General features: G+C 40.9%; 1 protein-coding gene across 1 annotated transcript in view; it reads right to left on the reverse strand.

Annotated features, from left to right (window-relative positions):
- The window catches only part of LOC126456552 (uncharacterized), a 482,692-nt gene that overhangs the window by 396,868 nt on the left and 58,345 nt on the right, over positions 1-27,479 (reverse strand). The gene's annotated exons all lie outside the window — the stretch shown is intronic.

Here is a 27,479-nt window from a genome sequence, read left to right on the forward strand (position 1 = left end):
CAGTGTGCCACACTACAATACATTTATTATGTATTTATCTATGTTGTTCTTTAATCACGAACGCATTTATTTTCACTGTTTCACTGTCAGTGAAAGTCTACTGCAATATTATGAAAAGTCTTTCTTGTAAATGAAGGAAACCAATTATACAAATGTCGTAAATAGACACACTGACGAAGTTAGGGCTCCTCTTTTTTTATAAATATCAGAGGCATAGTCTGAATGGTAAAACAAACTATGGCGTACACGAGAGAGCGAGAAGAGTGTCTGACGTTTGCTGTGAAAGAGATTGGAAGCTAGTAGTCCAACTGTTCTATGAAGGCCTAACATAAAAGTTGTAAAAATTATCATTCTAAAACACAAAATATGAGCATTTTAGTGGAACTCGATCCAAGGTGGTGAACACGTTCAAGAAAATCCTTAAAACCGGTTTTACTTAAATACGAAAAAAATTAGAGCTCCAATCGAAAAATATTAAATCAAAGTCTTAGGTCTTAAAAAGATCCGTCGACAGCTTATTTATACGTATCGATTGCTTCCTTGCGTTTCTAGACGTCCACAAAACCGTTAAATAAAGGATTCACTATAAACCGTTAACACTGATGTTCCCAAACTTGCTGCTTACTGTAATATATCCCGCGGTAAGTAAAAACTATTTGTTTGAAAAATTAAGTAATTAATTTGGAGATATCGATTTTTTGAGGAAAAGGGCACTCTCGATAGTTGGCTATATCTTCTCAGCGGATGCGCCTACAGTATCGGTTTTAGTTATATTTTCTCCGCAAGAAATATACTCAGTTGTAGTGAATAATTTTTTTCGAATTAATTAATTTTAAAGAGCAAAAAATGACTGCGGGAAACATGTACTGCTGTCGGGAGCGTTTTTTCTTAACTATCTACCTCAATTTTATTTTAGAAAAATAGCTAAAATAACCCGAATTCTAACCGTCTTTTTCGATATGTCTCGAAACCTAAGGAAGCAATAGATACGTACATAAAAGCTATCGACAGATCTTATTAGGCCCTACAACTTCCTGATTTCATATTTCTCGATAGGAGCGTCTAGGGGATGTTATCATTTTACAGCAATGCGTTTGATGGAGGTTAATATTTAATACACTGTGTGATCAAAAGTATCTGAACACCCCCAAAAACATACATTTTTCTGCCACCTACTGCTAGGTACTCCACATCAGCGACCTCAGTAGTCATTAGGCATCGTGAGACAGCAGAATGGGGCGCTCCGCGGAACTCACGGACTTCGAACATGGTCAGGCGACTGGGTGTCACTTGCGTCATACGTCTGTAAGCGAAATTTCCACACTCCTAAACGTCCCCAGGATCACCGTTTCCGATGTGATAGAGAAGTAGAAACGTGAAGGGACACATACAGCACAAAAGCGTAAAAGCAACATCGTCTGTTGACTGACAGAGACCGCCGACAGTTGAAGATGGTCATAATGTGTAATTGGAAGACATCTATGCAGACCATCACACAGGAATTCCAAACTGCATCAGTATCAACTGCAAGCACTATGACAATTAAGGCGGGAGGTTAGAAAACTTGGATTTCATGGTCGAGCGGTTGCTCATAAGCCACCCATCACGCGGGTAAATCCCAAACGACGCCTCGCTTGGTGTAAGGAGCGTAAACATTGGACGATTGAACAGTGTAAAAACGTTGTGTGGAGTGACAAATCACGGTACACAAGATGTCCGGATACTTCTGATCACAAAGTGTACCTATACTTTCAAGAAAAAAAATTCAAGGATATGTTTCACTGATTTTTAGTATTAGTAACCTAATGATAAACTGAAGTATGCAAGCACAGAGTGCATCAGCTGGAGTAGCTTGCAGGTGGCAGAGAGAGAGAGAGAGGCTGGAGGGCGCTCGCTCTGAAAACTGATTCTAGACGGTTCTCGCTTGTGAAATCTTTAATATCTCAGCTTCTGCACCAATTACGAAAAATCATTTAGTACTTACTGTGAGGTAATATGACGATACACGCAGGAATATTATAGTCGTTTTCATCTTAGATGCAAAATAGCTCCGTAAATAGTTAACTTTTACTTTACTTCCATTTTGTTTACGTTTATCATCATTTTAGCACTTTTGTATTATTACAGAAAAACTTTTCATCTAATGCCTTAAGTGTTTTGCTTAACTAGCGATAGTTCCGTTACATTTATTGGTCGTTTCTTTAACACTTACATCGCTACTTCAGTAATTAATTATCTTTGACACAAAATTAGCCCCTTAATGCCGGAACTCGAAATTTCCCTACATATTATTGTGATTCTAATAATGGTAATGTTAAATGTTTCCGTGCGCCTGTGCCGGTAGCTACCTATTCTGCACGAAACTATCGACACTCTTCTGATGTGCTGACATAAAAACTTATCTTGACGCAAGAGAGATCTTACATGTCATTCTCCACCGTCGTCTCCATGTAACGCCGGAAATGCATATCCTCCTATTTCCATCTATTGTACTGTAAATTTTTTTCCTTATTTTGTTACCTGAATATATTGTAATTGTTTTACTATTTGTATATATATTTATGCATTTATGTCGATGTATAATTAGTTTATTTTGTAAATATTATTTCTATTTTTACGCTGGGTCTTGCCTGGGGAAAACTATGCTATCGCACGATTACATCGATAGGTCGTGTGGAGAGCAAAAGTGTATAGGATCTTTGGTAGTGTTAACTCTGCCGCATGGAGCCCGGGCACAATGAGTCTGGCTGGAGTAGGGCGGTTGAGCAGGTGTGTTGTGTGACGCTCTCGCGAGTTGCCGCGCTTTCGGGGTTTGGCAGCATGTAATTGCGCTCGACTTGCTATGATAGTTTCTGACACGGCGTCGCGGACGGGAAGCATTAGCTGGCACACATCAAGAGCCCGTTTCGCCTGGTGACCGTGTCGAGAAGAAGGCGCGCCAACATCCAGCTTCTGCAACAGCGACGGCCGACAATGAGTGACTGTCGCCACCTCCCCGATCTACGATTTCAAACCTTCAATCAACCAACAAGGAAGACTAAAAGCACGTAAAGTTTTAGAACTGTATGGCATACCTCAGCTTTTTCAAACTGTTGCCTCACGAAATTACAGCAACTTAGCATGAACCTCTGTTGCTCATTGTCCCAATTGCATTACCAAGCAGGGTCCCTTCCTTTTCCGGAATGCACCCGAGTGTCGTTGAAATTCAAACGCCAGCATTAAAGTAATATCATTCGATTTCATTGCTTTAATTTCAAAGTTCAGTTAAGGTATTCATAGCTGGCTACAATATTTAGATTACATAAGCACAAATTAAGAGTGCGAGTTTTGTTACCATATTTTAGCTTACCTGTGACTGCAGATCAGCTTGGTACGTACTAAATTTTACTATTGTTAATTGTTCAGAATCATTTAATTCAAGTTCAAAGTTGAATCTCTTATTTCTAAATTGCGTAGATTCAAGTAGCTTTTGAAATGATTGTTGAGGTAGCCCAAGACTAACCTTATTTTAGTGAATTTCGTAGTGCTTCAGAAACAAAGTAAACTATTAATTTCAGTCACTAAATTAACTTTCAATTTTCCAGTTTTATTAATTCTTTTGCTAAATTAAGTCAGAGTGTAGCGAAATTTAATACTTCTGACAAACATTCAGTTTTCACACGGCATGTGTCAACCTTCAGCTGCCACGCTTTTAGTGCTAATTATATGTGCATTAAACTTTCATTTTCAGTTATTATAGTAATTGTCCATAGGACTGGCGACCGTAATTTTCCCCAAATCTCAAATATCTAATTAACGCCAATTAATTGTTAATGTGACGACCGCACATTTACTTTCTTTATAAATTTCTCAAAATTAATTTTCACCAATTTCATTTGCATTTTTCCTTTCATTTAGATGTAACCCTTTCCCCCATCTTTACCGACAAATTAACTTCGATGACGATGGCTTTTCCCAAATTTCCATTAGGTGCACGCGGTTTAATTTTTCACTGTCATTAAGGTCGAAAAGTGAGGGAGAGGTTACATCCACAAAGCTGAACTCTGATGTGATTGATTCCTTTTACACTTAGGAATACTCCGCAACAGCTAACTCCAAGCTGTGATGTTCGAAAACTCTTCCTGCACCACGTCCAAGTTCCCTGTCTCGTCCCGTGTGAGGTTAGAGTTAGTGACTCCGAAGGTCAATACATTACTTACGCACCGCGTTTCTGTCAATCCGAATGACACATCGAGCCGTTGTACCACAGAAGTAACTTACGATCTCCTAGTGAACGCGTGCACAGCCTATACAGCGGTTTGTGTTCTCTGCCTGGAAATAATCACGGAGGCGCGAGGATGCCTACTACAGTCTGAAAATATCGGCTGTCATCCGACCGGACAAGGGCGTGTATACCCTGCAATTCTCCTAACGGCGATGGAAGGCATCCAGGAAACAACCACAGGTTTGCGAAAAGCCGCGAGCTCTCCAGTCTCAGACAAATTGCACACACAAATTCGAACGACGCTTCAGAAGCGTGACCGTCGTTGCACGCCAACCAACCGCAGCTGCTGCTGCAACTCTCATAACCGCATCCAATCCGAGATGCAGCAGTAACCGCTCTACAGGGACAGAAGAAAAGTGCGGTTGCAGTAAATCCACTAGTGTTACGACTCGTAGGATTTGCCCATCACAATTCTCACCCGCAGGCGCCGTTTAAGGCTAAAGTGACACAAGCTGCCAAGCTGAGTGAGACGTTAGATAGATAAGCTTCATTTGGAACTTCTGAAACCATTGGGGAAAGTGGACACCGAACGATTGTTGAAGTTGGGTTCTAGAATCTATGATCAGTAGTCATACAAGTACTACTATATTTTCGTAAAAAAAAATACGATGCATACAATCCCAAACACGCAAGGGCAGATGGGTGTTAGAACTATCACATAATCAGCTTAACAGCCAGTACGTCCAAGCTACAGACAAGAATAAAGGAAAAGAAAATTGAGGATCCAGTGCGGTAGCGTTCTCGCTTCCCGGCGGGGTCAGGGATTTTCTCTGCCTCATGATAACTGGGTGTTGTGTGCTGTCCTTAGGTTAGTTAGGTTTAAGTAGTTCTAAGTTCTAGGGGACTGATGACCATAGATGTTAAGTCCCAGAGTGCTCAGAGCCATTTGAACCATTTTTTTGAGGATCCGTAAAATGACGATTAGTTTGGTTTTAGGAAAGATAATACCACCGATATGTGTTATGTGGCGATTGATAAAACAGCAGGATACGTTCAAAGCAAACAGTGTTCGAGAATGTAAAATTATGCGGTAATTCTCAGGGAAGTTCAAATGGTTCAAATGGCTCTGAGCACTATGAGACTTAGCATCTATGGTCATCAGTTCCCTAGAACTTAGAACTACTTAAACCTAACTAACCTAAGGACATCACACAACACCCAGTCATCACGAGGCAGAGAAAATCCCTGACCCCGCCGGGAATCGAACCCGGGAACCCGGGCGTGAGAAACGAGAACGCTACCGCACGACCACGATCTGCGGACTCTCAGGGAAGTAGGTGCACGTTATACAAAAAGACTGATAACACACAAATCAGAACAAGTGGAAATATATCTCCACAAAATCAAAAATCCTTAATATATTTTAAATGACCCAACAGACTTCGCTAGCTCTAGTCTTTTTAGCAATTTTTAAGACGTACTTCAAATTACTGTGTGCATATGTCAACTTCTTAATACTCAAACCTCTGACACTACGCGATAAACATCTTTCGTCATAAACTACTTCCTTGAAATGTTCTTAAAATGAGTAAACAACTTTGCCCCTTTCGTGACATGACGTGCATTGACAGAATGACTAGACCAACAACATTGACCTAAAAAGTTAAAATGGTCGTTCTTGTTTGTTTGTTCAGTAAGTTTTTTGCTATACATTTTTTTCCCTGTTCTTCAGATATTTTTCGCACTTAATTCACGAAATACAAAACCTAAAATCTAACTATCTCCAGTAATGCATTTCACCTCTGTGAAGAGTAAAGGTAAATTAGGTATTAGGCGATTTGCATGTGACAATCACCAAAATTCATCCTGTAATTTGATGAGACACGAAAAAAATGTGACTGACGACATCATTATTATTTCTTTTCGTTCTCAGACGTTATGTCTGGTTACAAATGGAAAGTGACGCGGATCTTGATCAAGCGTGACTTCCTTTTAACTGTAAAGTGTATGTTACATCGCATTTAGGAACTTTCGGGTAATTGAACATGTATCAATAATTACAGATTTCTGTAGTTGTATATATATGTTTGGATGTAGCTGTATTGCGTTGATGTACTGGTGGATATTGTGTGGTATGACGCCTGTAGTTGATAGTATAATCGGTATAATGTCAACTTTATCCTGATTCCACATGTCCTTGACTTCCTCAGCCAGTTGGATGTATTTTTCAATTTTTTCTCCTGTTTTCTTCTGTATATTTGTTGTATTGGGTATGGATATTTCGATTAGTTGTGTTAATTTCTTCTTTTTATTGGTGAGTATGATGTCAGGTTTGTTATGTGGTGTTGTTTTATCAGTTATAATGGTTCTGTTCCAGTATAATTTGTATTCATCATTCTCCAGTACATTTTGTGGTGCATACTTGTATGTGGGAACGTGTTGTTTTATTAATTTATGTTGTGTGGCAAGTTGTTGATGTATTATTTTTTCTACATTGTCACGTCTTCTGGGGTATTCTGTATTTGCTAGTATTGTACATCCACTTGTGATGTGATCTACTGTTTCTATTTGTTGTTTGCAAAGTCTGCATTTATCTGTTGTGGTATTGGGGTCTTTAATAATATGCTTGCTGTAATATCTGGTGTTTATTGTTTGATCCTGTATTGCAATCATGAATCCTTCCGTCACACTGTATATATTGCCTTTTCTTAGCCATGTGTTGGATGCGTCTTGATCGATGTGTGGCTGTGTTAGATGATACGGGTGCTTGCCATGTAGTGTTTTATTTTTCCAATTTACTTTCTTCGTATCTGTTGATGTTATGTGATCTAAAGGGTAGTAGAGGTGGTTATGAAATTGTAGTGGTGTAGCCGATGTATTTATATGAGTGATTGCTTTGTGTATTTTGCTAGTTTCTGCTCGTTCTATAAAGAATTTTCTTAAATTGTCTACCTGTCCATAATGTAGGTTTTTTATGTCGATAAATCTCCTTCCTCGTTCCTTTCTGCTTAATGTGAATCTTTCTGTTGCTGAATGTATGTGATGTATTCTATATTTGTGGCATTGTGATCGTGTAAGTGTATTGAGTGCTTCTAGGTCTGTGTTACTCCATTTCACTACTCCAAATGAGTAGGTCAATATTGGTATAGCATAAGTATTTATAGCTTTTGTCTTGTTTCTTGCTGTTAATTCTGTTTTCAGTATTTTTGTTAGTCTTTGTCTATATTTTTCTTTTAGTTCTTCTCTAATATTTGTATTATCTATTCCTATTTTTTGTCTGGATCCTAGGTATTTATAGGCATCTGTTTTTTACATCGCTTCTATGCAGTCGCTGTGGTTATCCAATATATAATCTTCTTGTTTAGTGTTTTTCCCTTGACTATGCTATTTTTCTTACATTTGTCTGTTCCAAAAGCCATATTTATATCATTGCTGAATACTTCTGTTATCTTTAGCAATTGTTTGAGTTGTTGATTTGTTGCTGCCAGTAGTTTTAGATCATCCATGTATAGCAAATGTGTGATTTTGTGTTGATATGTTCCAGTAATATTGTATCCATAATTTGTATTATTTAGCATGTTGGATAGTGAGTTCAGAGCAAGGCAGAACCAGAAAGGACTTAATGAGTCTCCTTGGTATATTCCACTCTTAATCTGTATTGGCTGTGATGTGATATTATTGGAATTTGTCTGGATATTAAGTGTGGTTTTCCAATTTTTCGTTACTATGTTTAGGAACTGTATCAATTTGGGATCTACTTTGTATATTGCCAATGTTTGTAGTAACCATGAGTGGGTTACACTATTAAAAGCTTTTCGGTAATCAATGTATGCGTAGTGTAGCGACCTTTGTTTAGTTTTAGCTTGGTATGTCACCTCTGCATCTATTATCAGTTGCTCTTTACATCCTCGTGCTCCTTTGCAACAGCCTTTTTGTTCTTCATTTATAATTTTGTACCGTGTTGTATGTGTCATTAATTTCTGTGTAATGACTGAAGTTAATATTTTATATATTGTTGGTAGGTATGTTATGGGGCGATATTTAGCTGGGTTTGCTGTGTCTGCTTGATCTTTAGGTTTCAGATAAGTTATTCCTTGTGTAAGTGTATGAGGGACTGTGTATGGGTCCGCAATGTAACTGTTAAATAATTTAGTTAGATGTGAATGTGTTGAGGTGAACTTCTATAGCCAGAAATTTGCTATTTTATCATTTCCAGGGGCTTTCCAATTGTGTGTATAATTAATTGCTTGGGTGACTACATGTTGCAAAATTATCACTTCAGGCATTTGTGGTATCATCTTGTATGTGTCTGTTTCTGCTTGTATCCACCGTGCATGTCTGTTATGTTTGGTGGATTGTCTATTTTAACGTGTGTGTTATCTATTGTCTGGTAAAATTTCTTTTGGTTTGTGTTGAATGTTTGGTTTTGTTTCCTTCTATTTTCAGTTTTTTTGTATCTTCTAAGTCGTTTGGCCAATGCCTGTAATTTCTGCTTCTTTTCATCTAATTGCTCTATCGCTTCTTGTTGTGAGATTTTGCCTAACCTTTTTCGTTTTTTGTCTGATATTTCATTTCTTATAAATTGTGTTAGCTGTCCAATGTCTTTTCTCAGTTTTTCTATTCTGATCTGTAGCCTGTCTAGCCATGCTGGTTTTGTGGTTTTCTTCTGTGTGTTGGTTGGTTCTAATCTCTGCCTAGTGTATATATTTAGTGTAGTGAGTGCTCCTATATAAACCAGTAGTTGTAACTCTTCCATAGTTGTGTTTTCATTTATTTTGTTGTGTATGATTGTGTTGATAGTTGTTGTTGTTGTTTCGACTTGTGGGTTATTTGGTGGTCTATGCAAGAATGGTCTAATGTCTGTATTTGTGTCTTTGTATTCTATATATGTCAGCTGAAATTTTTCTTCTGTATCTAACATGTGTATCACTTCATGTTCTATTTGTGCTTGTTCTGATGCCTGTCTTATGATTTCGTTTTCCTCTGATTGTTTAATTGATGCGTGTTGTTCTTGGTTTGTTTGCTCTGGGATGTTTGAGTCCATTGCTGTATTTTCCTCTTCTTCTGATTGCACATTATTTTGTTCCAGTATTTGTTGTACTTGTTGTTTGATGTGTTCTAATTCTGGCAGTGGTATCTTGTTATTTTTGATTATTACACGGATCCGATCAGCTAGTCGTTGTTCTGTTAAAAATTTTAATTCTGGGTATCTGGTAATAAATGTTGTGTATACTTGTGATCTGTATCCAGTTGTGTTGGTTCCTAGGTTTGTTGCTTGGTAATAACAGAACATGAGGTGTCGGTTAACTTCATCTGACCATCTGATCCTCTGTCTGTTTTCCTTCTAGGGTGGTTGCAGGAAGCATATCCTGCAAAACACCACTATTTGGATTTAAATCATTTTCCAGTTGGCTAGCAGTGTCGTTACCATTGTGGGCGGGCATAGGGTTCATGCGTCGTCCCCGGCCATGACGGCGCTTGTTATTATTATTATTATTATTATTATTATTAGTACTCCCTGTGTACTGAATACAGGCACTTTCACAGCTGCAAAATATGGATAAAATGAAAGAGTTTTTATTCATCAAAGAACTTGCACACACTTTTTAGAACTGAATGGACAACAAATTTTCTGCGATATAATAAGCTTTTTGTGTTACTCATAAAATTTAGTAGTTGTGAAGTGATTCGGCTTGAAAGTGACCACCAACTCATTTATATTAAGAACGGCAATGTTAGAGTCTAAGCCCCCCCCCCTCGCCCTGGATCAATTATCAAGTTCTGTGGGCGCCTGTGGGTCGCACTAGTTCTACATAGAATTACCAAATTTTCCCAGTATCCTACCAATTAGCCGAAGTATTCCATCTTCTCAGGGTTGACCTGATGATATCCGCGCCGTTTACATTACGTTATCGAGAAATCCAGAAAGCCCTTTCTGGGACAGTTTTATTTGGCCTGAGCTGTGAGTGAGTGCTGATGATACTCTATGGCTGTGACTACTATCTAATTACTTTTCGTCTACCCCATACGAAGTACTCAAAATGTGCGCTGCAGAAGTATGCGTGACACTCCTGCCAGTGACAATAAATATTTGTATCCTATCTTGCATGAACTCGGAAGCACACGAAAGTCTTTTTTCACATGACAAACATCGACAGATGAGCGCCTGTTTCTAATCGGCATGTTCGCTGTTGCTTTATCATCAAAGGGTGGCGACTGTGAGCTCCACAAGTGCGTCGAATCCAAAATAGAGGAACAACGAATGGAAATGATGAAAGGTTAAGAAAAACCGATGCGAAACAAAGCTGTGGTTCCACGTACTGCATTTATAGCATGATTGTCGGAACTCGCTCAATAATTTTGTTCTCTAATAAGCACCAATTTATAGCCGGATACTTTCAGCTTTACTCCTCGCTACAAAAAGCCTTTAAATGCGTATTGCGTACCATGTGCTTATTATGGAGCTGACATTCATTGCCTTGAACGTAGTAACGGCGTTCCACGACTGAAGTTTCCACTATCTCCCAGGTACCTGTGTCACAAGTAGTGGTTATAATTTGAAGGAAAATAACGTCTGGATGGGTTGAAAACGAATTCCTGCATGAGCCAAAATCGCTTTCAGTATGTTGCTGCTTTACTACTAACATTTCACATTCCTGTCCACGATGTCAATGGCATAGAAAGGGAAATACCCCTTGAATACATCATGTAAGTGATTCGACGAGTTTTTAGAATGTGTCACGCTCCAACAACTAAAATTGCCAGGACGTACAGGAAACTTAAATATCTCTAACGTTTAATGGTTATCCAACAATATTTTAGATAGATTACTTGGTTCAAATGGTTCTGAGCACTATGGGACTTAACATCTGAGGTCATCAGTCCCCTAGAATTAGAACTACTGAAACCTAACTAACCTAAGGACGATAGATTACTCTCACTCCTAAACAGGTAAGGATATTGCAGTAGTGTATGCAAAGTAAAACATTTTTACGTTATGAACATGGATGCCATCTTTTACCTAATAATCTATAATTACACCTTCGTATGATTAAAGCAGGCGTATCCAACGAATTAGTAAACACAAAATATTTCAAAACCCACTTTTGTTGATTTATTAGTAAAGTAAGTTTTATTTTGAGAATTAAAAATCTGAAACAGAAAAGGTCTGATCGATTGATGAAATACTGGTAATGTCATAAAAAATAACCGCAAAAAATGCCACTGATAAATTCTCCTCAGAGTGGAGGAACAGGCGTCTTTAAAAATTTTGATGCAATTTTTAATAGTTTTCTTGTTTCAGAACTTAACATTTTATCATGTTAATGGACTGATGCATTAATTTTATATTTTGTGTTTCTTGGTGATGACGGACATAATGAAAGTTGAATTAAATGTGTTTTGAAAGCTACTTTTTTGTTTTTGGTTCAAGTTTAAACTTTGGCCTGAATTATACGAAATAACTGTGGAAAATCTTCCAAAACAACCCTGAGATTGGCTGGTAGAACTGACTCCTAGCAACCAAGTCCTGAATCAAGACGGTCCTCATCTCCCCATTTTGACATGTAATTTGCCAAATGGTCTGCAGAATTCGAAACGTATGACTGAAAATTGCGCCCTGTAGAGAGTCTGGGGTCGTTTCAGCGCCTAGAGATATATTTTCATCATCGAAGTTTCATATTTTTTCCCTCTCTTCTAGTACAATTGGGACCATAGGTGATGTACACATAAACGCACCTGCAGCATACCGTGACTGTTACACCTTGAGAGATTACTACAATCGCTCTGCCGTCAATATTGTCCCAGCATGTCTCGAATGGTCTATTTTTCTAAACTATGAGTGTGATTTAGTTGATCAGCTCTGCGGCCATCTCTACCTGTAATGGGAGTTGAACTGTTTCTTTTTATAACTTGGTAAGGGATATATGAGGAACTGACTGACGTAACACTAAAGGCTGTACTTCAGAAATTTTCTTTTGCAAATGTACACATCTCCCACAATTGAAAAGCAATGTCAAAAGATCCACTCCAGCAGGAATACACTGTAATTCACTGTGAATGGTCCAACAACTGAACAACCAGAAGTGATGCAGTACTTGCCAAAGCGACAGTTTTTCCCATTGCATTTGGCGATGTTAAAACGTATGGCACAGGGGTGTCCAAGAATTCAGCATGCAAGCCGTGGCGTGGCACGAGTACCATAGCTCTCCCACCTGGCTGCACACCTCCCCCGAAGAAGTCGCAGCCATGCAGCCACATTGCATACAACTTCCTTTTATATTTCATGCTAGCTTGGCACCTCCTGCTTTGCTCATGTAAACTATGGCATGCAGAGATTTTTTTATTTAATCGAATTTTTGTGTTGTTCACAAATCGTAACACTCTCTAAGCTTTTCTCACTAATTATGGCCGTATAAGCACGTTCTTTTGCGATGTACTTCTGACCAAAAAGCGATCCTGTACTTGGAGTGCAAAGTTTTTGTTAATCATGTCTTTTGCGCTCGTGTGGAGATATTTCTGTAGAAACAAAAATTTCTTTATATCTAACCGAGAAGTGAAATACCAATTTAAATAAATTTAATTTTAAATTTTTTTAATGCAACAAAACATTTTCTTACCAATTTTCATCCCCTACTGTACTCCCTTAGCGGCTGAATCCCCAGAAATACTGAAAAATGTATTTTTTAAATTTCCAACTAAGAAGTCAAAGACCATTTGTCATAGATGTAGCCTTAAAAATCCTTTAGTAGTTCCTTAGCAATTATTTATTTTCAAAATAAGACTTGACCCACTATTTCACCCTCTTAGGGTTAAATTCCCAATAATTATGAAGCACGTATTTTTTTACTTCTGACCAAGAAACCAAAAATCAATTTTCATAGGTCTAGCTTCAAAATAGTCTTAATAGCGACACTTCTCAAAAAACTCTTCATCCTCTATTTCCTTCCCTTAGGATTGGCATTTCCAAAAATCCCTTCTTAAACGACGCTTACAGTATAAGATCCCCACCTTCTCCAAATTTCAAGTTTCTGTCAGCGGTCTGGGCTGGGCGATGATGAGTCAGTCAATCTGTCAGTCATTCCATTGCCTTCTATATATAGAGAAGATAAGGTTTCTCAAAAACATTGATCACAAAAAATTTCAGTATTATTGAATCGCTTTTGGCGCACTGAAGACGTATCTTTAATGGTGTACCCTATCGGCACACAAACACAGACACAGACAATTTCACAGATTTTTGAACGCAGGTTGCCACGTAATCTTTACTTGCTTAGTTTCATAATCGAAGAAAGCCTTTCACATACATATGTTGATCGAAATATTTTATCCGTTTACAAATTCATTACGGACACCAGCAAATTCTTCCTCTGGAAAACAATGTAGACATTTTGGGCAGTTTTAACGCAATGTAATTTGCTCTTTATAGTACGTCAGGAGAAGAGGCCATACTCTGTTTCTAGATGAAATTATGATAGGAATTTTGATTACACATGTTTGGCAGGTTACTTCAAAATGAAACCCGATGTATATGATAAAAATCATAACTTTCATGCCACATTTTTTTAATTTTTTACAAGTTGGACTATTAGAAATCTCATCTGGAAGATCGAGGGTAAGATGGGAACAATTGATACCATCACCAAATTTATTACACATTTTATTGTCAAGTAATACAAAATAAAAGTTTGTATTGCAATTATTTACTTTTCTACCAGTGACACTTATTGTTTTACAGCACAGTCGTTACACTTATGTACTTCATTTGTGCACTTTTATGAAACCTCTTCCTACAGTGAATGTACTGAATCCAGTCCACTTGTGGTCCGTTCTTTTCGTAGTAGTTTCTCTTACACACGACACAATAGCTGTCTTCAGCAGCTGATTTTACTCGTACTTTTCTCTTTTGTTTAATGGTTGGACGACTTTTGTTTGTGTCATACCTTTTCTGTTTCGTTGCTTTCGAACTTTGTAAGGTTTCCTGGTCTGTCAACACCGATGCAGTTTTCTTCCTCCTTTTTTCTGGAGCTCCCAACCTGGTATCGGTACGATCTCTTCAAACGAGGTAGAGGCCCCTGCTGTAGCCACAGCACTTGAGTGAGATGCAATTTCTGCGCTTACAGATTTATTGGAAATTTTAGGTTTTGAGTTTCCACAGTCACCAAGAATGTTTGTTCAATAATAATGCTTCCCCGTAATTTCGTGGTATCGTATGTCAATAAATAAATGTACAAAAAAAGCTATCACGAGTATCCACCTTACCCCCAAAGAAAACGTAGCGTTTTTCCAGATATTGGGGCGAGATGCGAGTTGAAATACGTGTTCCAGGACGGCAGCAAGCGGGATGTAACGGGACGGGCACATAGTTCAAGATAGAGAGTATATGATAAACACGTTGCTAGGATTGGTAAAAATGTGTAGAAATCACTGTTACTAAATATATGTGCGATTATTATACAGCGTGAATTTTAATATCTACAACAGGTTTTTTTCTCATATAGAAGAAAAATATCGATTACAACTCCATTTGCCCCTACAGACGTGGACTCAAGAAAGCAGCGTACCGCCGGGTGCTGCGTTCTCTTGACATAATGAAGTAACACCGTCTTCCCTCGATTCACTCAGAATGAGACTCACGCTGTACTTCAATCCATTCCAGCGCATATGCACAGTGGCTCTTTCAACGGAAACGGCAAACGGTCTCTAAAAGAGCTCGAAAGCTGGTGTACGATTGGCAGTGTCTTCATAAAGTTTAGAAAACTATCCCTGCAATTGCTTAAAGGCCACAACAAATTTTTCAAAACTCGCGTTTTATTTGATGCTACTGAGCTTAGAGAACTGGACGGTGGTTTTTTGTCACAATTTGTCCCTTCCACAATATGATTTTCTTTTTAAATGCATCCTCATCAAATCGGAAATAAGCTGTTTTTTACCTTGTGTCTTACCGTGTGCAGTATACAGTGAAGTCGACATAAAATACAAGATCTGTAGTCAATTCTGGATGTTGTAATTTTCGTTCCTACTTTCCTTTTCTTTCACCAATTCATGAATAGCGGGTTTCAAACCGAAAAATCGTTCCAGGTATATCCTTTGATTTATAATTTGATAATGTACATTAATATACAGTCTGATCAGAAAGACTGTAAACTTGTAAGGGTCTTGCGGGGTAGGATATACTTATTTATTTATTTTATTTGTTTATTTCACAAATGAAGACCTTCTGCCTGTTATACAGCAGGTCATATATTTTGTGATTTACATATTACATCACACAAATTCAGTTTTATTACTAGTAAATTTGAGAATTTTACGAAAGATAGAAAAAGAAAAATAGTAAAAAGCAGAAATGTATATATATATAATTTTGTTTAAATTTGTTGCTAACCTAGATAATGATAGGTTATGCTGCGATGTTATCGTTAAAAAAATCATTCTATACATAACGCCGTTTCCGAGTTAATTGGTATTGAAGTAAGCCAATCAGGTCGTTGCTCGAGCAAATTCAAACGACCAGCCAGAGACATTTAGTGTGGCTATTCTACCACGATCGTTCGCAAGTGTGCTCAGCTTTTGGCTCGGCTTCGATCCTTACTACCGCCCCATGTCCAGTTTTCGTATCGCACTCTTGTTCGATTTAAGGCAAGCGGATACTGGACTTGTGAGCTTATTTTCATGGGCAAATAGCGAATGGTAAACAGCGCTGATATCATGATTCTACCAAACTGAAGAACGTAGGTTGTAATTAAATAAACAACAATACAGTCAAATGGCGGTGTGTTGATTTAAAAACTTTGTCGCCTATTCGTCGTTTCACCGTCCTGCAGTCAGTTTCCATAAATGTTTACGAGAGTAGCAAACAAACAGCCATCCAGCTTCGGCATTTCCAAGATGCTCGATCCATGCTTGTGTGTGGTATTATTTTGCTTTCTCATATTTATGATGCAACTGAGCAACTGTCACACTATCGATATGTTTTGTCAGAGATATAGTCTGTCATCATGTCTCACATGAAAATAGTTTTATTGAATGTAAAATTTAGGGCTATCCTTTTTTCTGCATAATCTATCCATTAAGGATTTTGGTAAAGCTGTCAATATATTTTTATATCGAAATTCAATTTTTACGTTTTAAAATACTCTTTGATTTCTTGTCGGATGTGTATAAACGTTTATCTATTCCGGAATATTCATATAGTTTCCATTTTCTGCTTTGTGAGGAACTGAGATTACTATCTATGTCTACTGTAGAAAGCCGTTTTCCTTTTAATCGCCTACTACACAGAATAATCAAAAGTGTAAATTAAAACTGTTATTTGTACTTGTGTCACAGTTGCGGAGAAAAAATCCTATTTGTATTGACTTGGACATAACGTCAATTACCAAATCGTCACCTTTATCGTACTGAAACCCAGCATAACGAGCGCATATACAAACGGCCGTAATCGGCGCAGCACTAGGACAATTTTTTCTGGTGCTGTTTAGCAAGAAGCAGTGATAATACATTGTAGATGAGTGTACATATTTTGATTGCCGATTTTGGTAATTTGCAGATGGATTCGTTGTATCATGTGTCAGTACTTGCGATGAAGGAGATGGATTGATCATGGGCGTCGTGTCCTAAACAAGTCACCGCAAGTAGAAGACTCGGCGCAACTCCGACAGGATTACAGACAACAGTTTTAATCAAATCAGCTGACCCATTTTTCTTGCATCATGCTGGAGATTCATAAAAAGTGTAAATGTTTGAGTGGATCAGTTATTGGTTAACGGTTTGGATAAATTACAAAACAACTTTTGCTAATGGCTCTAGGCGCTCTACCTCATACTGGCGTGTGAACCTGGCGCGGATAAATTACAAAACAATTTTTGCTAATGGCTCTAGGCGCTCTACCTCTTACTGGCGTGTGAACCTGGCGCAACAAAGTGTGTTTGTGTGTGTGTGTGTGTGTGTGTGTGTGTGTGTGTGTTTTGAGGCAGGAGGGTCGCCGCACAAAGCTGCATTGTGCGTGTCGGAAGCGTCTCCAGATACGGCTGGCCCGCTGTTTCCTGCGAGACGCCTTCTGCACACCTGGAGGACTACACGTCGTGGACCTTAACGTCACCGGGAAACACGTACACCAAGCGCTAAACTTACTGTGCTCACGGCTTTCTTACTTCCACAAATATGGCGAACGTGCAACTCCGCAATTTTGTCCTACCATAATCTTTTCCGGAAGGTTTTGCAACGAATACTATTAATCATTCACGCTGGTGGACCATAATACACTACTGGCCATTAAAATTGCTACACCACGAAGATGACGTGCTACAGACGCGAAATTTAACCGACAGGAAGAAGATGCTGTGATATGCAAATGATTAGCTTTTCAGAGCATTCACACAAGGTTGGCGCCGGTGGCGACACCTACAACGTGCTGACTTGAGGAAAGTTTCCAACAGATTTCTCATACACCAACAGCAGTTGACCGGCATTGCCTGGTGAAACTTTGTTGTGATGCCTCGTGTAGGGAGGAGAAATGCGTACCATCACGTTTCCGACTTTGATAAAGGTCGGATTTTAGTCTATCGCGATTGCTGTTTATCGCATCGCGACATTGCTGCTCGCGTTGGTCGAGATGCAATGACTGTTAGCAGAATGTGGAATCGGTGGGTTCAGGAGGGTAACACGGAACGCAGTGCTGGATCCCAACGGCCTCGTATCACTACCAGTCGAGATGACAGGCATCTTATCCGCATGGCTGTAACGGATCGTGCACCCACGTCTCGAACCAGAGTCAACAGATGGGGACGTTTGCAAGGCAACAACCATCTGCACGAACAGTTCGACGACGTTTGCAGCAGCATGGACTATCAGCTCGGAAACCATGGCTGCGGTTACCCTTGACGCTGCATCACAGACAGGAGCGCCTCCGATGGTGTACTCAACGACGAACCTGGGTGCACGAATTGCAAAACGTCATTTTTTTCGGATGAATCCAGCATTATGATGGTCGCATCCATGTTTGGCGACATCGCGGTGAACGCACACTGGAAACGTGTATCCGCCATCGCCGTACTGGCTTATCACCCGGCGTGATGGTATGGGGCGCCATTGGTTACACGTCTCGGTCACCTCTTGTTCGCATTGACGGCACTTTGAACAGTGGACGTTACATTTGAGATGTGTTACGACCCGTGGCTCTACCCTTCATTCGATCCCTGCGAAACCCTACATTTGAGCAGGATAATGCAAGCCCGCATGTTGCAGGTCATGTATGGGCCTTTCTGGATACAGAAAATGTTCGACTGCTGCCCTGGCCAACACATTCTCCAGATGTCTCACGCAACTGAAAACGTATGTTCAGTGATGGCCGAGCAATTGGCTCGTCACAATACGCCAGTCACTACTCTTAATGAACTTTGGTATCGTGTTGAAGCTGCATGGGCAGCTGTACCTGTACACGCCATCCAAGCTCTGTTTGACTCAATGCCCAGGCGTATCAGGGCCTTTATTACGGCCAGAGGTTGTTGTTCTGGGTACTGATTTCTCGGGATCTATGCACCCAAATTGCGTGAAAATGTAATCACATGTCAGTTCTAGTATAATATATTTGTCCAATGAATACCCGTTTATCATTTGTATTTCTTCTTGGTGTAGCAATTTTAATGGCTAGTAGTGTATAACGTGAATAGGAAAACAGATTGTTCTTTTGACGTACCACGTAATGATACCTAAAAGATGTAATTGTTTCGTATTAGTTTACAATTGATGGCTTACCACCTTCCTCTTATTCCCTCCGTTTATATCAGACGATGTTCTTTGGGAGAAAGGTCCTCATCTTATTCAATTACGAATTTATACGAACTGAATAATTTGCCCCCGCTCTCAGAGAAAGGAGCTGAGACAAAGGTAAGGTGAAGTCAGTGGCTAGGCCAATAGATCCATAGTATCCGGAGTATTTGAATATTCTTTAACATTCGTTAGTAATGAATTCCAGCGGTATCTAAATGCATTGGGGAGCCATCCTGATTCGTGATATCTCAAACGCTGGCCATAGCTATTACAAGTCGCCTTCACGTTTCACTGGTTGGCGTTCCGACTGTATTCAGTAGAGCTCAAGTCACGTGACATGCTGGCCCCACACGCGAGTGTCCAGGATTCGTTTCCGGTGGGGTCACAGTTTCTTACTGACCAATCCTTCCTGCAAACAGTACTACCTCTCATCACCCACACTTTTAGTGTGACACAATATCATTGGCTTGTAGTAGTAGTAGTAGTAGTAGTAGTAGTAATTATAATAATAACAAAGACCTTTAGATCAGTACTTAAATCACTTTCGCGTAACTTCCAAGTAATTGCAATTCATTAAATGTAAATTGAAGGTGGACAGGGGCAGACACGAAAGGAAGGGGGAGGGAATCACTGCTGTTAGCTGCATTGCGGCATTACGCGAAATACGCGGCGACGAGTGAAAGTGTGTACCGGGCCGGGATTCGAACCCGGGATTTCCTGCTTACCAGGCAGATGCGGTAACGACTGCGCCATCCGGGACACAGCGTTATCGCAACTGCACGGACTGTCTCGTCTCGCCCCACGGCCGATCCAGACTCCCATCTAGTGCCACCTTTTCTCAGCCCCTGTCCGTTTGCTCCATATTCGCTGTTCGAGATTCCCGCTGGAGGTCGGACGCATTTGTGCACCCATACTGAAGAAGGTGGTTTCATTGCCCAGCTAGGCCTATCAGATTATATGAATGCGTGGTGTCTGTTCTTTCGGACATGATTATATTCATATAATTGCCCGCATCTCGTGGTCGTGCGGTAGCTTTCTCGCTTCCCACGCCCGGGTTCCCGGGTTCGATTCCCGGCGGGGTCAGGGATTTTCTCTGCCTCGTGATGGCTGGGTGTTGTGTGCTGTCCTTAGGTTAGTTAGGTTTAAGTAGTTCTAAGTTCTAGGGGACTGATGACCATAGATGTTAAGGCCCATAGTGCTCAGAGCCATTTGAACCATATTCATATAATTACAATTCCTCTTTGCATATTAACCCCGCCTAGTATGCAGTCCGCCTTACCCAAAGTTTAGCAATTTATTTTATTTTGGCGTCAGATGCTCTTCCTGCCACAGTCATCATTTACCTACGGGAGGGAAGTCGTCTGCACCATCTATGAAATGTGTATACTTTGTTCTATGTGTGTTCGTACCTTACCTGTTTGCGCATCATATTTACTCGGCCGGGAATAAGGAGCAGGTCAAGCAATAGCCTAAAAACCACATTCAGGCGGACCTGTGCACCAGCCTCGGCCGTTAATCCCCCGCGAGTATTCGATCCGGGTGTAGCTCGCCGTTCTGGAGCTGGCACCCAGTGCGTTACTCTATACGAAGAAGTTATCTAATTATTCATTAAAATGTAGCATGTGAAACGCATTCACCCTAAAATTTCAGAGTAACACGTCACGCAATTAATTCAACAACCGGAATAGTTACGGTATCTCACAAATTTGATGTTATAATTTACACAATACGAAATCGAAGTGTGCACTCACCGTTATCAGAATTTCATTTAGCCTTTAGCATTAAAACTATGAGAACAGATCTGGAGACCTGAAATAATGATGTCTGAAATATTCCTCTGTAATACTGACAAGGGGAGATTGAGTCACTACTTAAATCACAGAAGACTAAGGACTCTTATGGATATGATGGAGTACCTAGCAGAATATTAAAGTACCGTGCTGCACATCTTAGCCACCTATTTAGCTATTTTTGTAATTTTTACTTTAGGGATGGTCAGTTTTGTGAACGATTAAGGTACTCAGTAGTAAAGCCGCTTTATAAAAAGTCAGAAAGGGATAACATAAACAATTGTAGACCTATTTCTATGCCATCATCTTTGCTAAAGTTATTGAAAAGGTTGTGTATGTAAAGATAATCAATCATTTTATTACATAATTTGCTACCAAATGTGCGGTTCGGCTTTAGAAGTGCTTAAAAACTGAAAATGCTACACTACTTGCCATTAAAATTGCTACACAAAGAAGAAATGCAGATGATAAACGGATATTCATTGGACATATATATTATACTAGAACTGACATGTGATTACATTTTCACCCAATTTGGGTGCACAGATCCTGAGAAATCAGTACCCAGAACAACCACCTCCGGCCGTAATAACGGCATTGATACGCCTGGGCATTGAGTCAAACAGAGCTTGTATGGCGTGTACAGGTACAGCTGCCCATGCAGCTTCAACACGATACTACAGTTCATCAAGAGTACTGACCGGCGTATTGTGACGAGCCAGTTGCTCGCCCACCATTGACCAGACGTTTTCAATTGGTGAGAGATCTGGAGAATGTGTTGGCCAGGGCAGCAGTCGAACATTTTCTGTATGCAGAAAGGCCCGTACAGGACCTGCAAATGCAATCGTGCATTATCCTGCTCAAATGTAGGGTTTCGCAGGGATCGAATGAAGGCTGGAGCCACGGGTCGTAACACATCTGAAATGTAACGTCCACTGTTCAAAGTGCCGTCAATGTGAACAAGAGGCGACCCAGACGTGTAACCAAAGGCACCCCATACCAACACGTCGGGTGATACGCCAGTATGTCGATGACGAATACACGCTTCCAATGTGCGTTCACCGTTATGTCGCCAAACACGGATGCGACCATCATGATGTTGTCAACAGAACCTGGATTCATCTGAATAAACGACGTTTTGCCATTCGTGAATCCAGGTTCGTCGTTGAGTACACAATTGCAGGCGCTGCGATGCAGCGTCAAGGGTAACCGCAGCCATGGTCTCCGAGCTGATAGTCCATGCTGTTGCAAACGTCGTCGAACTGTTCGTGCAGATGATTGTTATCTTGCAAACGTCCCCATCTGTTGACTCAGGAATTGAGACGTGGGTGCACGATCCGTTACAGCCATGCGGATAAGATGCCTGTCATCTCGACTGCTAGTCATACGAGCACGGCGTTCCGTATTACCCTGCTGAACCCACCGATTCCACATTCTGCTAACAGTCATTGGATCTCGACCAACGCGAGGATCAATGTCGCGATACAATAAACCGCAATCACGATAGGTTACAATCCGACCTTTATCAAAGTCGGAAGCGTGATGGTACGCATTTCTCCTCGTAGCACGAGGCATCACAACAACGTTTCACCAGGCAACGCCGGTCAACTGCTGTTTGTGTATGAGAAATCTGTTGGAAACTTTCCTCATGTCAGCACGTTGTAGGTGTTGCCACCGGCGCCAACCCTGTGTGAATGCTCTGAAAAAGCTAATCATTTGCATATCACAGCATCTTCTTTCTGTCGGTTATATTTCGCGTCTGTAGCACGTCATCTTCGTGGTGTAGCAGTTTTAATGGCCAGTAGTGTATATTCTCTTTTCTCTGTGAGGTACTTGATGGATTAAAGAAATGGTTTCGAACGCTACGCGTATTTTTTGACATAACTAAGGTGTTTGATTTTGTTGATCACAAAATATTCCTCGAGAAGTTGGACCATTATGGAATATGGGGAGTAGTTCACAACTTCTTCACCTCTTACTTTAACAACAGACAGCCAAAGGCCATTATTCACAGCGCTGACAGTGGCTGTGATGTGGGGTCTGAGTGGTCATGGTCAAATTTTGGGAGCTCCAGGGATCAGAGTTGGGCTCACTCCTGTCCCTTATTTATATAAATGATATGCCCTCTACTATTATGGGTAACTCTAAAATATTTCTGTTTGCTGATGACACTAGCTTGGTAGTAAAGGATGTTATGTGCAACATTGTCTCTGTTTGAAATAGTGCAGTTCATGACATAAGTTCAGAGCTTGTAGAAAATAAACTATCGCTAAATCACAGTAAGATACAGTTTTTACAGTTTACAAACAACTCAACAAAACCCGACGTTTTAATTTCACAGAACGGGGATATGATTAGTGAAACTGAACAGTTCAAATTTCTAGGTGTTCAGATAGATAGTAAACTGTCTTTGAAAGCCCACGTTCAAGATCTTATCCAAAGACCTTATGTTTCCATTTTTACTATTCAAGTAAGTGATCGTTCGACACGAAAATTAGTCTACTTTGCTTATTTTCATTTGCTTATGTCGCATGGTATTATACTTTGGGATAACTCTAAAAGGGTATGTTTGACTCAGAATTCGGGCAATAAGTGATGTAAGTTGGCGAATCTGCATTCGGATCGCACTTCCATAACTGTTATGCAGAAAGGTGTGCAGTATACTGCTGCATCCATTCTCAATAAGCTACCACAAGAATTCAAAACTCTTACCAGTAATGCACGCGCTTTCAAATCGAAAATGAAGAGTTTCCCATGGGGCACACCTATTCTGTCGAGGAATTCCTAGAAAAATTAATCTGATTCCTATGTTATATTGTTGATTGCTTTTACTTAAACTTATGGCTTTACTTTGTATTTTATCTGTTACTACTTTTCTGTTGTAATTTCCATGTACTGACGCGTTCTATGGCCTTGGAGATTTGCTCCACAATTTGGTCCTACGGAACTTGACGTGTAAATGAATAAGTAAATAAATTAATAAATAATAAATATTCTGACTGTGTGAGCGCACAAGTGAGGGGGGGAGGGGGGAGGGAACGATGTTTCTTTCAGTCGTTTCCGCCTGCTTTTGAGGAAGTGTCTTCCGTTACTTTCTTAGTGTAGGTTCTTTGCCTTTATGTCTTTTCTCACTCTTCCGGTTCTGCTTGTATTTTAGTTGGTAGCGCCGGCCGCTGTGGCCGAGCGGTTCAAGGCACTACAGTCGGGAACCGCGCGACTGTTACAGTCGCAGGTTCGAATCTTTCCCCGGGCATGGATGCGTGTGATGTCCTTAAGTTGGTGAGGTTTAAGTAGTTCTAAGTTCTAGGTGACTGATGACCTCAGATGTTAAGTCCCATAGTGCTCAGTGCCATTTTTTAGTTGGTAGCGGTGTATGGTCAGTGGCGAATATAGTGGAAGGGATTGGTGGTGGAGGGGGGAGGGAGGGAAGGTGTTCGCGCACTTGTTCGTACGTGTGCTGCCTCCACGTGCTGCCTTAAAAAACTATACTTAAGTTTAACTATTTTTAGCGCTCGCAGGAAATATTATTTCTATGTTCCCCTAACGAAATTGTAACTGTTTACTGCATGTTTCCTAATGATATGACCTGGAATCTCGTGAGTAAGTAAGTAGGCTTCTACTAAGGTTCAGATGGCTCTAAGCACTATGGGACTTAACATCTGAGGTCATCAGTCCCCTAGACTTAGAACAAATGAAACTCAACTAACCTAAGGACATCACACACATCCATGCCCGAGGCAGGATTCGAACCTGCGACCGTAGCAGCAGCGCGGTTCCGGAGTGAAGCGCCTAGAACCGCTCGGCCACAGCGACCGGCTTGTACTAAGGGAGGAAGAGCTCTCGACGTCAGAAGCATTCAGTTGTACACTGTACCTATGAGGCGATCGACTGTGTATTACTGGATACATACCACTACTTTCTGGCTTTATTTTGGCACACATGTATCGCCGTCACAGGTGATGTTAGGTGTTCCCCAGGGAAGCGTCCTGGGACCTCTGCTGTTCCTGATCTATATAAATGACCTGGGTGACAATCTGAGCAGTTCTCTTAGGTTGTTCGCAGATGATGCTGTAATTTACCGTCTAGTAAGGTCAACCGAAGACCAGTATCAGTTGCAAAGAGATTTAGAAAAGATTGCTATATGGTGTGGCAGGTGGCAGTTGACGCTAAATAACGAAAAAGTGTGAGGTGATCCACATGAGTTCCAAAAGAAATCCGTTGGATTTCGATTACTCGATAAATAGTACAGTTCTTAAGGCTGTCAATTCAAACTAAGTACCTGGGTGTTAAAATTACGAACAACTTCAGTTGGAAAGACCACATAGATAATATTGTGGGGAAGGCGAGCCGAAGGTTGCGTTTCATTGGCAGGACACTTAGAAGATGCAACAAGTCCACTAAAGAGACAGCTTACACTACACTCGTTCGTCCTCTGTTTGAATATTGCTGCGCGGTGTGGGATCCTTACCAGGTGGGATTGACGGAGGACATCGAAGGGGTGCAAAAAAGGGCAGCTCGTTTTGCATAATCACGTAATAGGGGAGAGAGTGTGGCAGATATGATACGCAAGTTGAGATGGAAGTCATTAAAGCAAAGACGTTTTTCGTCGCGGCGAGATCTATTTACGAAATTTCAGTCACCAACTTTCTCTTCCGAATGCGAAAATATTTTGTTGAGCCCAACCTACATAGGTAGGAAAGATCATCAAAATAAAATAAGAGAAATCAGAGATCGAACAGAAAGGTTTAGGTGTTCGTTTCTCCCCCGCGCTGTTCGGGAGTGAAATGGTAGAGGGAGATAGTATGATTGTGGTTCGATGAACCTTCTGCCAAGCACTTAAATGTGAATTGCAGAGTAGGCATGTAGATATGTAGATGTTGATCGGAATGAAGACCAGAGCAACATTACAGAATCGCCCGGTATTTTGTGCCGAATCTTATACACACTAAGTGGACGAGGAGTGGCTGAGTACAAGTGTCGGGTAGACGGCTGCCGCGGCGTGGTCGGCAAGACGCGCCGGCAGACGCAGACGGGCGGAGGCAGGGCAGGTCTGCAGCCGAGGCCCGTTACGCGGCGCGCCGGCACAGGGCAAGTGGCACACAGCCTGGCCCCGAGCCGAGCCGGGCTGCGCCGAGCCGAGCGCAGCTGAACGGAGGTGTTGGTGGCAGGCCGCGCCGCGCCGCGCCTTCTCAATCGACCGCCGCACCACCTGTGGAGAGACTCGAACCGGATCTTGCCCGAGGGTTGTGGTCTACGAGGGTCACACGGACTGCCAAGGACGTTAACGCAAATGCCCCTATCCCCTGAGCTTTTAGGGTTGTCATTCATTCTGTCTTAACCAAGTGGCTCCACGGTAGTATCACAGACGTCTGGAAGGGTGAGGGCGTGGGTGAGGGGGTGGGGGGGGGGGGAGGGGAGAGCAACAAGGGACACTTGGCCGCTCTTGGAAATTGGGACACGGATGTTATTCATTACAGAATGTCCACTGGCTTCTGGAAACTATTGTCTGCAATTCTACACTGTCCAGGTCACATTAATGTCACCACTAGTCAAAAGCTTGAATAACCACCTTTTGCAGCAAGAACCGCTGCGTAGAAAAGTTGTAAGAGGTCCATGATCAAGATATTTGTTGCCAGCGCACTCGAGTAGATGTAATTTCGATGGATTGCTCACGCGCTGCCTGCGATATGTAAGCTATAAGTAGTCTCAGACCAGAGAGCAGTGTTGTATGCAGTAAGAGCAGTGTCTGTAGCAGTAGCAGTAAGTAGTTGCTAGCCGTCTGGTCTATCGAGTTGGCTGGGCCGGTCGTGGGGAGCGATGGTGGCGCCTAAGCAATGTAGTATAAGGTAAAAGCAGGCTCGCGCATATGTACTATTGTTATATCAGGTTCCATGTGTTTTAAAAAAATCTCTTAATAATAATCTTTCCTATAAAAAATTAACTTTTGACAATCATTCATCTCAGTTTAAGGAATTTACTAATTTCTCCAATCCATGGTCATCCCACATTATTGTAAAGAAAAATCAGTTGTTTCTCTTTATACATGACAAATCTATCGCCCAGCATTACACTGGACTGTGCCAGAAAAATTTCTTATAGGAGCAGATATATACACGTTATCCGGCGACCTGTTTGAGGTAAGAATTTTCATGGCCATGACGCAGCACTGCTGACGTCCAAAATTTACCTGTTTAAATTCACAGTCAATTATTGAAAGGTTATCTATGAGTCACCATTTTTATTAGGAGATGAGTCACATTTTATTGTACCAAGGTTACGGAATTTATCTGTGGGAGGTTACACTGAATGTGAATTATAATTATATTTTTTACTGTTGGGAGGTTACGGAATTTTTTTGTGGGGAGGTTACAAAGTGTCAGTGAAGTTCAGGAAGGTAGCGCCCCTCACTGTATACTTTATCCTCAGAGGAGAGCGAACAGTTTACAAGCTTATCCGTTTCGGAAATGCTTCCACCCTTGGCCCGAAAGGCAATGATTATGCCCTTTTGGGCATCGGATAAATAGATAAATCGCTCCGTTACCGCATTACGACAACGACTGCAATGTGTTCCACATCCCCTACCCACCCTCGCCTCCTCCTCCTCCTCCTCCTCCTCCTCCTCCTCCACCTCCTCCTCCTCCACCTCCTCCTCCTCCCCCCACCCTCCCCCCACTCGCTTTATACACGGTACATTGCTAGTCTGAGTGGTTATTGCA

This window comes from Schistocerca serialis, chromosome 2, assembly GCF_023864345.2.
Source record: "Schistocerca serialis cubense isolate TAMUIC-IGC-003099 chromosome 2, iqSchSeri2.2, whole genome shotgun sequence".
Classification (NCBI taxonomy): Eukaryota; Metazoa; Arthropoda; class Insecta; order Orthoptera; family Acrididae; genus Schistocerca; species Schistocerca serialis.